At 36.2% G+C, this 14,520-nt stretch overlaps 1 protein-coding gene across 8 annotated transcripts in view; it reads left to right on the top strand.

Annotated features, from left to right (window-relative positions):
- The window catches only part of Dnm3 (dynamin 3), a 485,204-nt gene that overhangs the window by 391,552 nt on the left and 79,132 nt on the right, over positions 1-14,520 (top strand). The gene's annotated exons all lie outside the window — the stretch shown is intronic.

Below are 14,520 nucleotides of genomic sequence, written 5' to 3'. Positions count from 1 at the left end.
GCATACCTGACTCATTGCCTGCCATATACATGAGCCAGCTGTAAAATGTGACTCATTTTGAACTCACTGAAGCTAATAGTTTATGTAGTCCACAGATGTCATATGGTTACTTATGATATTAACCAGATTATAAAGAAAGCAAAATCTGTTGAATCAGGACAGATTCATCTTCCTATATACCTTAAGTGTAGCACACACACATGTACATACACACAGAGATATACTGATCTACTTCTGTCAGCTTTAGTGTTTGGGAGGTAATCCTGCATCGGACTTCTACCAATGAAGCACATTTAGACTTACGTTATGAACATACAGTGAAACAAAACAACAAGGTTTACATTCTTCCTTGACTAATCATCTTATTACTTTTCCTTAAAAAGCAAATAATCCCTTTTTTTGAAACAAAACCACGGACTTTTTTTTCTTTCTAGGCCTATTACTTATTTCCTCTTCTGAAAATGTACATTGGCATAGTGATATTCTGAATGGCTTAGGGTTCATTCCATCTCTTACTGGACAGATTTCCTTAGAACATGAAAGTCAATATCTTTATGAGGAAGACCAAAATCTAAGAAATCTTGAGTCATTTTGGTGAATACAAACAAATATAATCAATAAGAAAAAGGTAATTTTGTATTTGGTGGTACAAATATAAACTAGAATATCACTTTCAGATGTAATACCTTCAAGTAAAACTGAATCTCCATGTTTTGTTCTAGAGAGAAGCCATTTAAATTTCCTCTTTAACAACTTCTCAGGATGACATTTCTTTTCATTTTATTTCCTTATTAAAGAGCTTGGGATTCATAGTCAAATGAGGTAAATTCAAGGTTGAGAAAACTTAAAATATAAGGAATTAGATACTGATATCAAAAACCCTGAAAAAGATGTTGATGTAGAAACACAAGTGAAAACTAAAAAGAATCCTAGATTTAAAATAAATGCTTTAAGTGTCTAAAGTTATAGGGGGAAAAGATGCATATAATCTCTTCTTTTATCAATCTATAACATTAGAAAGAAATGTATGATCACTTAACCTTTGTTTGTTTGTTTTTTTTGTTGGTCTTGAGACTTGAACTCTGGGCCTGGGTCCTGTCCCTGAGCTCTTCAGCTCAAGGCTCACCACCCTACCCCTTGAGGTACAACACCTCTTCCAGTTTTCTAGAGATTAATTGGAGATAAGAATCTCACAGTCTTTAATGCCCGGGCTGACTTTGAACCTTGATCCTTAGATATCAACCTTCTGAGTAGATAGGATTACAGGCATGAGCCACCATGCCCAGCTTTAACCTTAATTGTTTTGTTTTGTTTTTAGTAAACTAAGGGATGCTTATATTTCCCTCAGAAATGTGAGGTTGACTGTGTGGTTTAGAGCAAAGGATTATTGGAGGAGAAGAAATAGATACATGTTAAGACAGAATTGTAACATTACAATGTCTTTAATTGGGACATTCAGGTTAAAGGAAGCAACTTTATATACATTGGTAGACCTTCATACTTAAGAAGGAAAAGAAGACTGGAAACTCAGGTTCAAATATCCGTTTTTCACTAAAAAATTAGATTATCCCCCATGAGTGGAAAAAGTATTTACCTCCTAGAATATTTATTTTGGTGATTCACTGGTCTCTAGCAGTTGTTTCCACGGATAGAATTGGTCAAATGAAATGGCATCAAAAATGTATGTTGAATATGTTAAATCCATGTTGACTTATTATGCCTTTTATGCTAGATCTTAAACTCATAAATTTTCTTGGTTATTCATAAAGGAAAGCCCAGCCTTGAAACCTGGAAATGTCTTACTATTAATGTTTGCTGTATTCTTAGTTGATGAAAAGAGCAGAGAGTGGTGTGACAATGTGTATTTCCTCTCTAATATTTGAAATGCATCACTAAAAGATATTTGGGTACATTTAGCTTAATTGGAAAATTTTGAATAAGGTATATGTTTCCATGATTTTCTTAGTGTGGCTCAGTAAATACATTTCCCTGGGATCTAAGGAGAGAGGAGAGCCTCCATCTAGTTGGCTAATGTTATGTATAAGCTAATAAAGAGATCATTAAAGTTAAATTAAGGATAAAAGCTCATTGTTATTTTAGTTCCCTGTGCATACAAAAATGGATTGTCTCAATCATTGGAAAGCCAGAATACCATTGGACTTCTTTTGGCAAATCAACCAACATTAAAGAAGCATTGTTCCTGCCTAAATTCTGAGCCCACTGACTTTAACCATAACCAATTGGAGGAAAGGATGGTTCAGATTGGAGTGGAAACTTTAAGTGAGTTGGGATCTATATTATGTTCCCAAACTTGCTGATCTTGCCAGAGACTTCTTGTAGGAAGCCAGAGTAGGCTCAGAAAGCCTGCAGTGAGTGATGGTGGGAAGATTTGTGAAGGGTAATTACGGTTTAACCATGTATATTTATTTTTTGTGTTCAAGATGAAGTAACGTCTTTCTAGCTAACAGGAACTAGTGCTTCCTACATCACAGCTGCTTTGATGTGTCTTCTCTCACCCTGTTACAGATATCTCCTGCATTAAATGCTTCATGATTCTTCTTAATGAAAATGGCTTAGCAACGTCCCCTAAAACAAAAGCCTTTCTTTACCCCTGTTATGAAAACGCATCAGTATTCACTCTAGCAGAACACTTGAGTCACATGCTATTAAATTTATCTTAGTGTGTTTATAGCATCATACAGCATCAATACTGAAGTGAAAGTTTCAGATCTTCCTATCTTTGGTCAATCAACTGGGTAAAAAACCAAGATGAAAGGATGTTATTGGTAAAGAAAATAAATTTGATTCAAAGATATAGGAAGCAAATCCTCATTATCCACAGGTTCAGTTAGCAACCATGACCTCAAAGATACCAAGTAGAAAATGAGTCACTCATAAAATTTAGACTGTATGCCAGTCTGTGCAGCATGATGAAATAGGACATCACCATCAGTCCTCCATGGTACAGGAATGATTCCTCTGCGCTGTGTAGGAGCCATGTGATATAGACATGTTACATAAGTGCCAGGTATCTGTGCTGTGTCCATAACCCTTCCATTAGTCACTTAGTAGGCACCTTATTTCCCATGCGTGTGTGTGTGTGTGTGTGTGTGTGTGTGTGTGTGTGTGTGTGTGTGTCATAGGACTTGAACTCTGGGCCTGGGCACTGTCCCTGAGCTCTTCAGCTCAAAGCTACTTCCTTATCCCTTGAGCAACAGTGCCACTTCCAGCTTTCTGGTGGTTAATTGGAGATAAGAACTTCATGGACATTTAGTGCCCAGGCTGGCTTTCAACCACAATCCTCAGATCTCAGCCTCCTGAGTAGCTAGGATTACAATGTGAGCCACCGGAGCTGGCGCATTAAAGAAATTCTTATTTAACTTAATAGGTCGAGCATGCAAGAGTTGAGTGGCTGACAATTCACATTTATCAATGAAAAGTCTTATAAGAGTGTTTCTACATTTCCAGGACTATGTTGCCTTTGTCTCTTTTAATATTAGTTTGTTAATCTCTTGATTTGCCTATCTTATAAACCAACTTTATCATAGGTATGTGTGGATAAGAAAAAACTTTTACCTCGGAGTTGGTATTATCCTTGCACACAGGTATTCACTGGGGTTATTGAACATATTTCCTGTGATTAAGGTAGAGGATGGCTTCTATAAAGCTGTGTAAGTACTGCATATATACTAAAGTATAGAAAACTGGAGATGGAAGACCTAGCTTGGAATTTTTTTTTTTTTTAAGATTCGGTGCTAAGTCATCCATTACAATAAAGCATATATCACAATAAGGTGAGTTACATAAATGTTTTGGTTTCCTAGTGAATATAAATGTTATATTTATAATGTAATATGTGTATTATATATTTTTAAAAATACAGCCCTTAATTTAGAACATTTTATTCCTTCAAAAAGCTAACCATCATCCTGATTTTTTTTTTTGCCAGTCATGGGGCTTGAACTCAGTGCCTGAGCTCTGTCCTTGAACTTTTCTCAAGGCTAGTGCTCTACCACTTGAGCCTCAGCACTACTTCCAGCCTTTATCTATGTATGTGGTACCGAGGAATCGAACTCAGGTCTTTGTGCATACTAGGCAGGCACTCTGCCATTAGGCTACACTCCCTGCCCCCCCATTGTCCTGATTTTTAAAAACTTAGTATCTACAAAGTACAAAGTTCAGCCAGGTGAAGCACAGTAAAACAAGTCAAACTTTGAATATAAAAGCTTCTGGCTTACATAAGAAAATATATTCCAGAGTGGATCCCAGAAACTAGTAGTTACAGATTATTTGAGATATAATAGCAGTGGGAATTATACAGGAAATATAAAACAATAAATCCACTGTTATACAAAGAGAAAAGTTAGTTTTAAATAAAATTACTTTTTTAAAAATAAAAATAAATTAGAAAGATATAAGCAAATAAGGTTTAAAAATTAATGACTAGGAAGTGTAGGAAAAAGATGAAAACTCAAACTACTGACAAATTTAAAACTTTTGTATGACAAAACCAGTAGACAAGTGAAAGGGAAAAAACACCTTAGTAATACCATTATATAGTGTAGTCCTGTGGAGAAGGTGCCATGGGGTAGGTGCCGTGATTCTGTGAAGACTTCATGAGCCACAAGTCCACTTCTCATCATTTTTTTTTTTTTGCCAGTACCAGGGTTTGAACTCAGGGCCTGAACTCCTTGGGTTTTCTCTGGAGCTCTACCACTTGAGCCACAACACCACATCTGGCTTTTTCTATGTATGGGTAATGAGGACTTGAACCCCGGTCTTAGTACATGCTAGGCAAACGCTCTACCTCTAGGCCAAACTCCCAGTACCTCATCATTTATTTTATATTTTTTATTGTAATTAATAGAATGGTTATATTATATTCACCAGATAGAAGGTGTATTATTTAACAATCATTGCTACCTCTTCACATGTTTTTGTTCCCATTTCCCATCATTTTTTAAATATTCTTTTTTTATTATAATGTATAGAAGGGTTACAGTTATATTTGCCAGATAATAGGTGCATTACTTCTCACACATTGTTACCTCTTTTCATGTCATCATTTATTTTTACCAATGTTTCATAATTGTGTACCTACGTTTGTTAAAGGTTATTCTGAAACAGTCCCACAATCAACTATGCTTAGAAAGCAGCATAAATATCCATCATAGATAACTGAGGAACATGAATGACATTGACCAAATAGATGAGTCCAAATTAAGCGAAGGAGAAATACATGCTTACCCTAGACTACGTATTCCCACATTACTTTTATTTTTTATATATATTTTTTTTACTTTTAATTTTTCTAAATAGGGGGTGGAGGCATGGTTCATGTGGTAGAGAACCTGCGTAGCGTGTACAAGGACTTGAGTTCCAACTTCAGTACTGCTCTAAAAAAAAAGGTGCTGGTGTGTTGTTGTTGTTGTTGTTTTCAGTCAGATGAATATATTGGCACATCAAAATTCTGGGATGATGTATACCAAATATTAACAGATACGCAATTTTAAATTTTACTCCTGTGTGATTTTCTCATTTTCTTTGATAGCTTTGGTAGAACTTTTAAAGGTCTGAAAATACATTAAAAAATGTAGCATGGTAAGGAGAAAGAATAATATAAAAACTGAAAGCTGAATATCAAGGAGGAAAAAATAGGTAACATAAAAGAAAGTTTTGTTCTGTTTTGCTTTGTTTTGATTTGTTTTGTAGGTCATAGGGCTTGAACTTGGCCTGGCCTGGGCACTGTCCCTGAGCTCTTAAGCTCAAGGGTTCCACCCTACTCCTGGGCCTGGGCATTGTTCCTGAGCTCTTCAGCTCAAAGTTACCACCCTTGAGCCAAGACCCACTTCCTATTTTCTAGAGGTTAATTGGAGATAAAAGTCTGAGGTCCTTTTGTGCCCGGGTTGGCTTTGAACCTTGATCCTCAGATCTCAGCCTCTTGAGTAGTTAGGATTACAGGTGTGAGCCACCACCTGGCAAAGGGAAGTCCTGTTAGTCCTGGGGCTTGAACTCAGGGCCTGGGCACTGTCTTAGGCTTACTGCAGGCTAGCGCTCTACCAGTTGACCCACAAGTACCACTTCTGTGTATGTGGTACCAAGGAATCAAACCTAGGGCTTTATGCACACTATGCAAGCACTCTACCACTAGGCTACACTTCCAGTCGCAAAAGAAAGATTTTAAGAGAATAAATGTACATAGTTCTTTTGCAAGAAGGTCAAAGAGAATCATGCTCATGAAGTCAATGTTAAGATGAAAGTAAGAATTATACATCTGAGGCTCTACAAACTCTACATTATTATTAACGGTTTATTATAGGTTATATACTGTTTATTAGTGGTTATTACAATTTTTGTTACAGTTCCATGTTTGTGCAAATATGTTGTTTTTCTCACTGAGCTATATGTTGTTGAAGGACTATGTATGAGTCTGAATGCTTATATTCCCTTCTTGCTTCTAGCTCTCAATAGCATCTTTGCTTCAAATGCTCACGTCTCATGGTTTGCAATCTCCAAGTCTTCCTGGACCAATAACTCTTCCTTAAATTGCAGGGTTTTGTTGTTGTTGTTTTTTTATCCTGTCAGCCTGTTGCCCACTGTGACTGCATTGTACATAAATGATGAATAGTGTCTGATGATCCTTAGGAAGCCACTTTTGGCCTAATTCTTGGCTCTTGATCTGCCACTATTTAATACATATATTGTATTGTGTTTTAAAGATGATGATATGCTAACCAGAAGTCCTTTGTGAAATTTAAATTTAAAAGTCAATTCATTTGTCTAGAACCCACTCATTTGTGTAAATCTATAATCTGAAAAGTAAGATGCTAATTAAAATACCAAATTAGAATTAGAGTGCTTACTTGGGAAAAACATTTTTCCTTGGGGGAAAAAAAATCCTTTTCATATTAGAAAGTTAGCCACCAGCACGATTCACTAGGTTATTGTATAGCACCCCACCAAACATCTTCAGTCAGAACAGGAACAGAAAGATTAGGAGATGAGCAATGTCTAGTCCCTGTAAATTGTACTCAGGCATAGACAGATGAGATATGGATGGTGCTCATATAAACTAATGGCTTAATCTGACTGTATGTAACACATAGAGTTTAAGAAAACAACTTAAAATTGAACAAGAAAACCCATTTTGGACATATGACAGAAAGGGCTAGTGCCTTATTTTTTGTTAAATTTAATGAGTTCTTACAAATCAGTAATAAAAGATTGAGAGATAGATGGGAAGTCAGAAAGTGGCCATGTGGGTTCAGGACCAGGATGACAATGTGTTGAGTTGGGGCCACACAGTGGAAATAGGGAGAAGCAATTTGGACTCAGATTTTGACAGCAAAGCTAGTGGGTTGGATGTGGAATGGGCGAGAACAAAATCAAAAGATTGTTGGGTCTTAGATGATGGATTCATGTTAGTGTCATTCAGTCACTTGTCAGATAAGACAAAGTGGAATAGGATGCCTTGTCCACATTCGTGTTTAGTCAGGATAGGCTAAGTTATACTCCTGTTACACATATCACACAAACACACAAAATCTCACAAGATCCAACTCACAAGATTTATTTCTAGCTTGAGCTATAGACTCACCTCAAATTAGCTAGAGCTTTTCTTCTCATTCTTAGTTTAGCACCAAGCCAATCACCGTAAAAGGGAAAGAGACACTCCAAAATTTAATGCACCTGAGTACAACCTAGCATTTGCAAACTCTCCTCATTGCACAAAGCAAGTCATGTGGTCACACATAAATTTAAAATGGACAGGAGGTATACTCTTACCAAGTGCCTCAGAGGGAACAAATATTTGGACAACTATCTGGCATCCAAAATGGAGATACCTTCTAAGCAGTTTTTGTGTAAATGTAAAATTCCAGGAGAGGTCTGCTATCGAGATCCAGAAGCTGTTGGATACTTAAAATTGTGGCACCTAAGGAGAAAGTAGAGAGACCCAAAAAAAGAGAGAGAAGGACAAAATTATTTATCTTATAAAAACATAGGCAAAACCAGCAAGAGTCTAAAGAAAAATATTTGTCAGTGTATGAACAAGTGTTCCTGCATATGTATAAAAAAGTATACAGTACAGTGTAGCACACGGGTTTGTGGAAATTTGTATGATTATTTTCAGTTTCTTTCTTGCTTGCCTTCTTTTTCTTTTTCAATCATGGAATTGAACTCAGGCCTGGGTATTATCCTGAGCCTTTTTTGCTCAAGTCTAGTGATCTGCCACTTTGAGTCGCAGCTCCCCTGGCTCACTTTGAACCACAATCTTTAGATCACAGCCTCCTGAGTAACTAGGATTACAGATAAGAACCACCAGCGCCCGGCTTGTTTTTAATTTCTTCAGTCACCTCTGCATTTATGCATTGTACTGTTCATTAAAATTTAGAAATCCAGTAGAGAACAGAATTTTATATAAGAAGTATATTGGGAGTTGGTAGAGAAGAGACATTTAATCGTAGTGATTCTGAGCCATTTGGGAATGATCTGGAAGACTAGGTTAGCACATACCTGGATTAGTTGTGATAATAATTTCTCTATAAAGTTTGTGTATTTGCATATTAAGCATCTGAATGAATTGAACAAACAGACAAGTATTCCAGAACAGAGCCTAATGGTAGGATTTATTTTAGAATTTTAATTTTTTGGGCCAGGTGCAGTAGCTCACGCCTGTAATCAGAGCTATTCAGGAGTCTGAGATCTGAGGACTGCAATTCAAAGCCAGCCCAGGCACTAAAGACTGAGATTCTTATCTCCAATTAACCACTACCTGCTATGTAGGACCTGAAGATGTTGCTCAGCGCCCTACAGTTGACATGTATCTTCTACAACAGTTATCTGGCCAGAAGTGTCAATGCTGTTGAAACTGAGAAACTCTGACCTTGCCTGATATTAATATTTAAGATTCCCATATCAAAGCTTAGCCCATGCTAACATTCAAACCCGTGACCTCTACTAACAGCTCAATTCACTTAGGACTAGTTAAAGAAATGGAATCTCTTCAGACTGCAAAGTACGTGCGTACTTCCCTCATGTCTTTGCTGGTTTGTCTTAGGAGATATGATGATAAACATAGAGTTTTACATTTGGCCTTGGATACTTGAGTGAGGGTTTCAGGGTCAATGACTGTGAATGTTACAAGGCCTTTACAAACTTTTTTTTTTTAATGAACATATGTCTTTCATTAAATGCGAAAACCCAATTTTCGTAAATTTGGGTGACTTTTATGTGCTTCCACTAAAAGCTTATTTCAAAATTGGTGTTCCATGAAAAGAGTAAAAAGTTAAAATATTTCCATGTCTGAGCAATAGAATAAGATATAAAAATAGACTTAATAATCAATGGTTAACATCTGAATCTTTTATCAAGGAAAACTTTGCTAATTTTCCAGCCTTAACATCATCTTTATATTACCTTTCCATGTGGCACAAAGCTCACAGCCTTTCAAATAAAACAACCTTTTCTAAGATTATTACCATATATTAATTATACAATAAGGGGGTTCACTGTAACATTTCCACACATGCGTATAATGTACCTCATTTTTGTCTTCTAGTACAGTCGTACAGCAAGGACAGTTGACAAGGCTACCCACATCAGCTGCCTAGCCTCTTTAGTGGTTGACTTTTTAAGTATTAACTCAGAAATTTTGATACTTTAATTTCCATCAGATATGACAATATTACTGAAGTTAGTTATAAAAGCCAAGTTTTATGAAGGCTATTAACAATTTCAAATTTCCAATTCATGCAATGTGCTGAAAGAGTTATAATTATGATGAGTTGCAGAAGCACAAACATAAAATTTATAGTATTATAGATTTATAGGCTATAAGAGGACAACATCTAAATTTCAGCTTGGCTGAAATAAAGTGGCCTGGTAATTTGTGGTCCATGAATAAGTCTTTAATGAAGACAGTATATTACATCTGCTTAACAAATAGAAAGGCCTCCCAGATAGCAAAGAGTAGCATTTAAGATTTTAGTACAAGGCAGGAAACATTAGGCATTTGTGTATTATTCTATTATATGTCACATTTATTGGTTAATTATTTAAAAATTGTCTATTTTTTAACTGTTCTTCAGACTCTAGAACAAGATTTCCTTATAGTTTGTCAACTTAATATGGCCCTAAATTTGGGCTATCATAAGAATATTTGTGGAATAAGTCAATGCATAGGAAATGGGGCATTTCGGCAGGGATTTTGAGGGAGAAAGTGATAGCAGTCTAAAGTAGAGAATACAGGAGAGAAGTCAGAAAGAAAGGCAGTAACATGGAGACTTCTAAAACTTTTAAACATTCAGCTGGTTACAAGATCCACTCAATCAAAATTACACCAACCATTCTCTGAGGAACATTTAAATTTTTGTTTAGGTTACACTGAAAATACGAACTTTCTTCCTTCTTCAGGGCTAGGAACAATAAAATGTGAATGGCTAGCTTTATAAAAATATGAGTAATTTAAATCTTACTGAGCTTTTTTTCTCCAGCTTAATGAATGTATTTTACACTGTGGGAAAGTAAACTCCTTATATCTTATTTTTCTTCCAAAGAGGAATAATAACAGTCATTTTACAAAAGACAAATCAGAATAATTTTGTTTCTTCACCTTTTCTTTCTCTGTACTCTGGAATCAGGGATGCTTCCCTCCCTTTCGTTTTTTCTTATTTTCTTCAGATAAGCATTCATGTGTACAGTGCATCTTGCTCAGTGTCCCCTCCTTCATCTGTCTTATCTCCACCCATCTCAAGTTTTCCAGTTCTGTTTCCACATGTGTACACTGAGTATTATCACTGTATCCACTGGCCAGTCCTCTCTGCATTTGGCCACACCCCTCTCTTCAGTCTGTATCCCCCTCAAAAAAGACATGATTCAGTTTCCTAATATTCTTTTTGTTAAAATGTTAATTGTACAAGGGGATACAACATGAAAACTCATCCTGTGTAAACAATTCTTGACTCTGTTTGATTGTGTATATGTGCATATGGCCCAGTATATATTTTCATATACATTTATATTTTTGATCCAACTTTCACCCATGAGAGAAAACATGCACCTTTTATTTCTCTGAGCTTAACTGAGTACTCAATATAATTTTCTCCAGTCTATCCATTTTCTGTAAAATGAATAATATTATTCTCCGTTGTGCATAAATACCACATTTTCTTGATCAATCCATAGAGATGGGCTATTTCCATAATTTGACCATAGTAATTGGTGCTACAATAAGTATGGGTGACAAGTGCATTTATTGTCTACTGAAATGCAATCTTTGGGTAAATGTTCAAGAGGACTCTCCATAATGTGTCTCCTAGTAGTTATACTAATTTACGCCAACAGTGTATTAGGATTCTTTTTTCCTCTCATATTCTCAGTAACATTTGTGGTTGTTTATATTCTTTTTTACCTTTAAGTAATTGTACAAAGAGGTTTCAATTCAATATGTCACTTTATGAGTATAATCATCCTGATCAGTATCACTCCTTTTTTAATTCTCCCCCATTTCCCCAAACCCACCATTCTTAGTTTTATTTTCATATGTGTGTGTGTGTGTGTGTGTGTGTGTGTGTGTGTATTTTCTATTCTTTTTTTTTCCAGTCCTGGGTTTGAGCACAGGGCCTGAGCACTGTCCTTGGACTTTCTCAAGGCTAGAGCTCTACTACTTGAGCCTCAGCACCACTTCCGGCTTTTTTCTATGTATGTGGTACCGAGGAATCGAACCCGGGTCTTCATGCATGCTAGGCAAGCACTTTAACCACTAGGCCAAACTCCCGGCTGTATTTTCTATTCTTGATAGACTATTCTGATTACAATGAAATTAAATCTCAATGTTGTTTTGACTTTTGCTTATTTTATGGCCAAAGATGCTAAAAATTCCCCAATATTAATGTTTTTATGAGTTTATTGACCATCTGTACCTCTTCTTCTGTTTAACTGCTTTGCTATTTATTAAGTTATTGATTATGTCAGAGGTTCAGTTTTGAGCTCCTTATATGTTCTGGTAATTAGACCCTTGTCAAACATATACCTAGTAAGTATGATTCTGTCAGCTGTCCTTTTAGCTTAGTGACTATATCCTCTACTGCTAAGAAGCATTTTAGCTTGATGAAATCCCATTTGCCCTTTCCTATTTGCTCAGCCTTTGGAATTTTACTCAAGAATTTCCTGCCTATACCAATAAGTTTAGGGATTTTCTTCTGGTCCTCTCTTTTGCCAGCAGTGTATATTTAGGCCTTCTTCAGCATGTGTTTAAGACTTTGCTTTATCAGTTATTTGCTTATCTCCATACTGCTCATAGACTTTCATTTTCTCTCATTGACTTGTTCTATATAGATGTATACAAACAGAGGAAGAAATATACACAGAATTATAGACAGACAGATAGATAGATAGATAGATAGATAGATAGATAGATAGATAGATAGATAGATAGATAGAAAGATAAAGATACAACCTGGCTTTCAGATACAAAAACTGCTTATTTCTCCTCTTTTCTACTAATATCTTCAAATTAGCTATTTGTTGATGGTTTTCCATTAGAGACATTTGGCCATGTCTGGGAAGTTGATTGTCACAGCTGGGTTGGGCTGCTACTGTGAGTGGCTAGAAGCCAGAGATGCTGCTGCTTAAGTTAACATCCTTAGGAGTATCCTGTCTAAAATGATAGCAGTATTCTTGTTGGGAATCTCTGATGTCAGGTAAATATTCTTTCCTTCCAAACTAATTATGGCTTGATAAAGCTGGTAAACCAGTCAAAGGACAACATCAAATAAGTGGAAGTGTCAGTGGGTTTGAGCTCCTTCACTTTCATATATTCCACAAACATGGAATATATATGTTGATTTTCTATCTATAGTAAATTTCAATCTAATTTATTGTCATGTACCAATTTAGAAGGAACATCTTGTTCTCTTTTATTGCTTCATATTATACTGTTATATCTTCATACATGTTTACACTGTATTTTAGTCTGTTTCATTTTTTTTCATGCTCCCTTTCTCATCCCTCTCAAAATTATATATCTATCAGATTTCCTTGTTGCATTTTCATAGTTGTAAGTAATCTTTTCAATGGTATTCAATCTCCTTTATTCCCCCACCAGGCCAACAACCCCTGCTGCTTCCACCCCGTAGAGTCTCTTTCTCTTCCCACCACCATCCCCTGACCCATCATCAGCTTTCCTTGCAATTCTCTATGCTGCCCTCATATATACATACAAAGGAATGAGCATTTTGTGCATCATTTTTATTTACATCTTTGATTATTTCCTTGGGGTATATTTATGGGAGTGGAAGGTATCAAAGTGACTGAATAATTACAGATTTTCATAACAATTATGTTTATAATTTATGTTACCGCTTTAATGCCTGTTATTATCAATACTGATTATAACGGTTTGGGTTGATGTGACCAAATTGCTTTTCTGAAAACTGGAGCTTGTTCACAGTCCTGACATCTACATTACCATAATCTTCAATGACTATCATTTTTTGTGATAAGGATTAAATAAGAATCTTTTTATTTATTATTATTGCCAGTGCAATAATGCTATTTCTACTTAAAAAATAATCCTTGCTGTTAAGTACAGACCTGGCCACCCTTCTGATCAATGGATAAAGCAGTACGCAAATCTCAGTATGGCCACTAAAGGGTTGTGTGACTCCGCAAGTTGCCCAGCCTTTGTCTTCAGGCACTAAATGGGTCTAAGTGACATTGCCTACTTCACAAAGACTAAATAACACTCATGAAATGTGTAGAACAAGACCACGATCAAAAAAAAATCTAAAGGAATTATTAACTCACTTCCATATCATTATTTTTCTTTACCACTTCTTGGGCTTGAACTCAGGGCCCGGCCACTGTCCTTGAGCTTTCTCAAGGCTAGCGCACTACCACTTGAGCCACAGTACCACCATACCAATTTCTATCTAGTTTTTACTGGTTATCTTCAGTACTTCTCTTATATATCTTCCTGACTAAGGGCTCTAAATAGTAACATTTCCCAGAGTATGCTCAGCCTTTTTTTTTTTTTTTTTTTTTTGCCAGTCCTGGACTTGAGCTCAGGGCCTGAGCACTGTCCTTGGACTTTCTCAAGGCTAGAGCTCTACCACTTGAGCCTCAGCACCATTCCAGCTTTTTTGTATGTATGTGGTACCGAGGAATCAAACCTGGGCCTTTGTGCATGCTAGGCAAGCACTCTACCACTAGGCTCTATGCTCAGCCTTTTTAAGAAAGAAGTTGGTAACCAAACATTGTTGAGCTCTATTATAATTTGCATCTCCTTTCTGATGAGATACACAATATGTTAGAAGTTTAAAGAATTTGAGAAACATTGAGGTTTAAAAAAAACCTAGAAGATTTTGATATCACAGGCTGGCTCACACCTATACTCCCATCCCTCAGGAGGTGTCAGGGTGGGAGGGCTGCGGTTTGAGGCCTTCCTCTGCTACACCAAATGAACCTATCTCCAAAAAACAAGAAATAGAAAGCATTTAGTATTACAATTTCTAAAACCAT

The sequence above is a fragment of the Megascapheus bottae genome, chromosome 10, assembly GCF_031878675.1.
Source record: "Megascapheus bottae isolate mThoBot1 chromosome 10, mThoBot2.hap1, whole genome shotgun sequence".
Taxonomy (NCBI): domain Eukaryota; kingdom Metazoa; phylum Chordata; class Mammalia; order Rodentia; family Geomyidae; genus Megascapheus; species Megascapheus bottae.
This window is presented reverse-complemented; position numbering and strand designations above follow the sequence as displayed.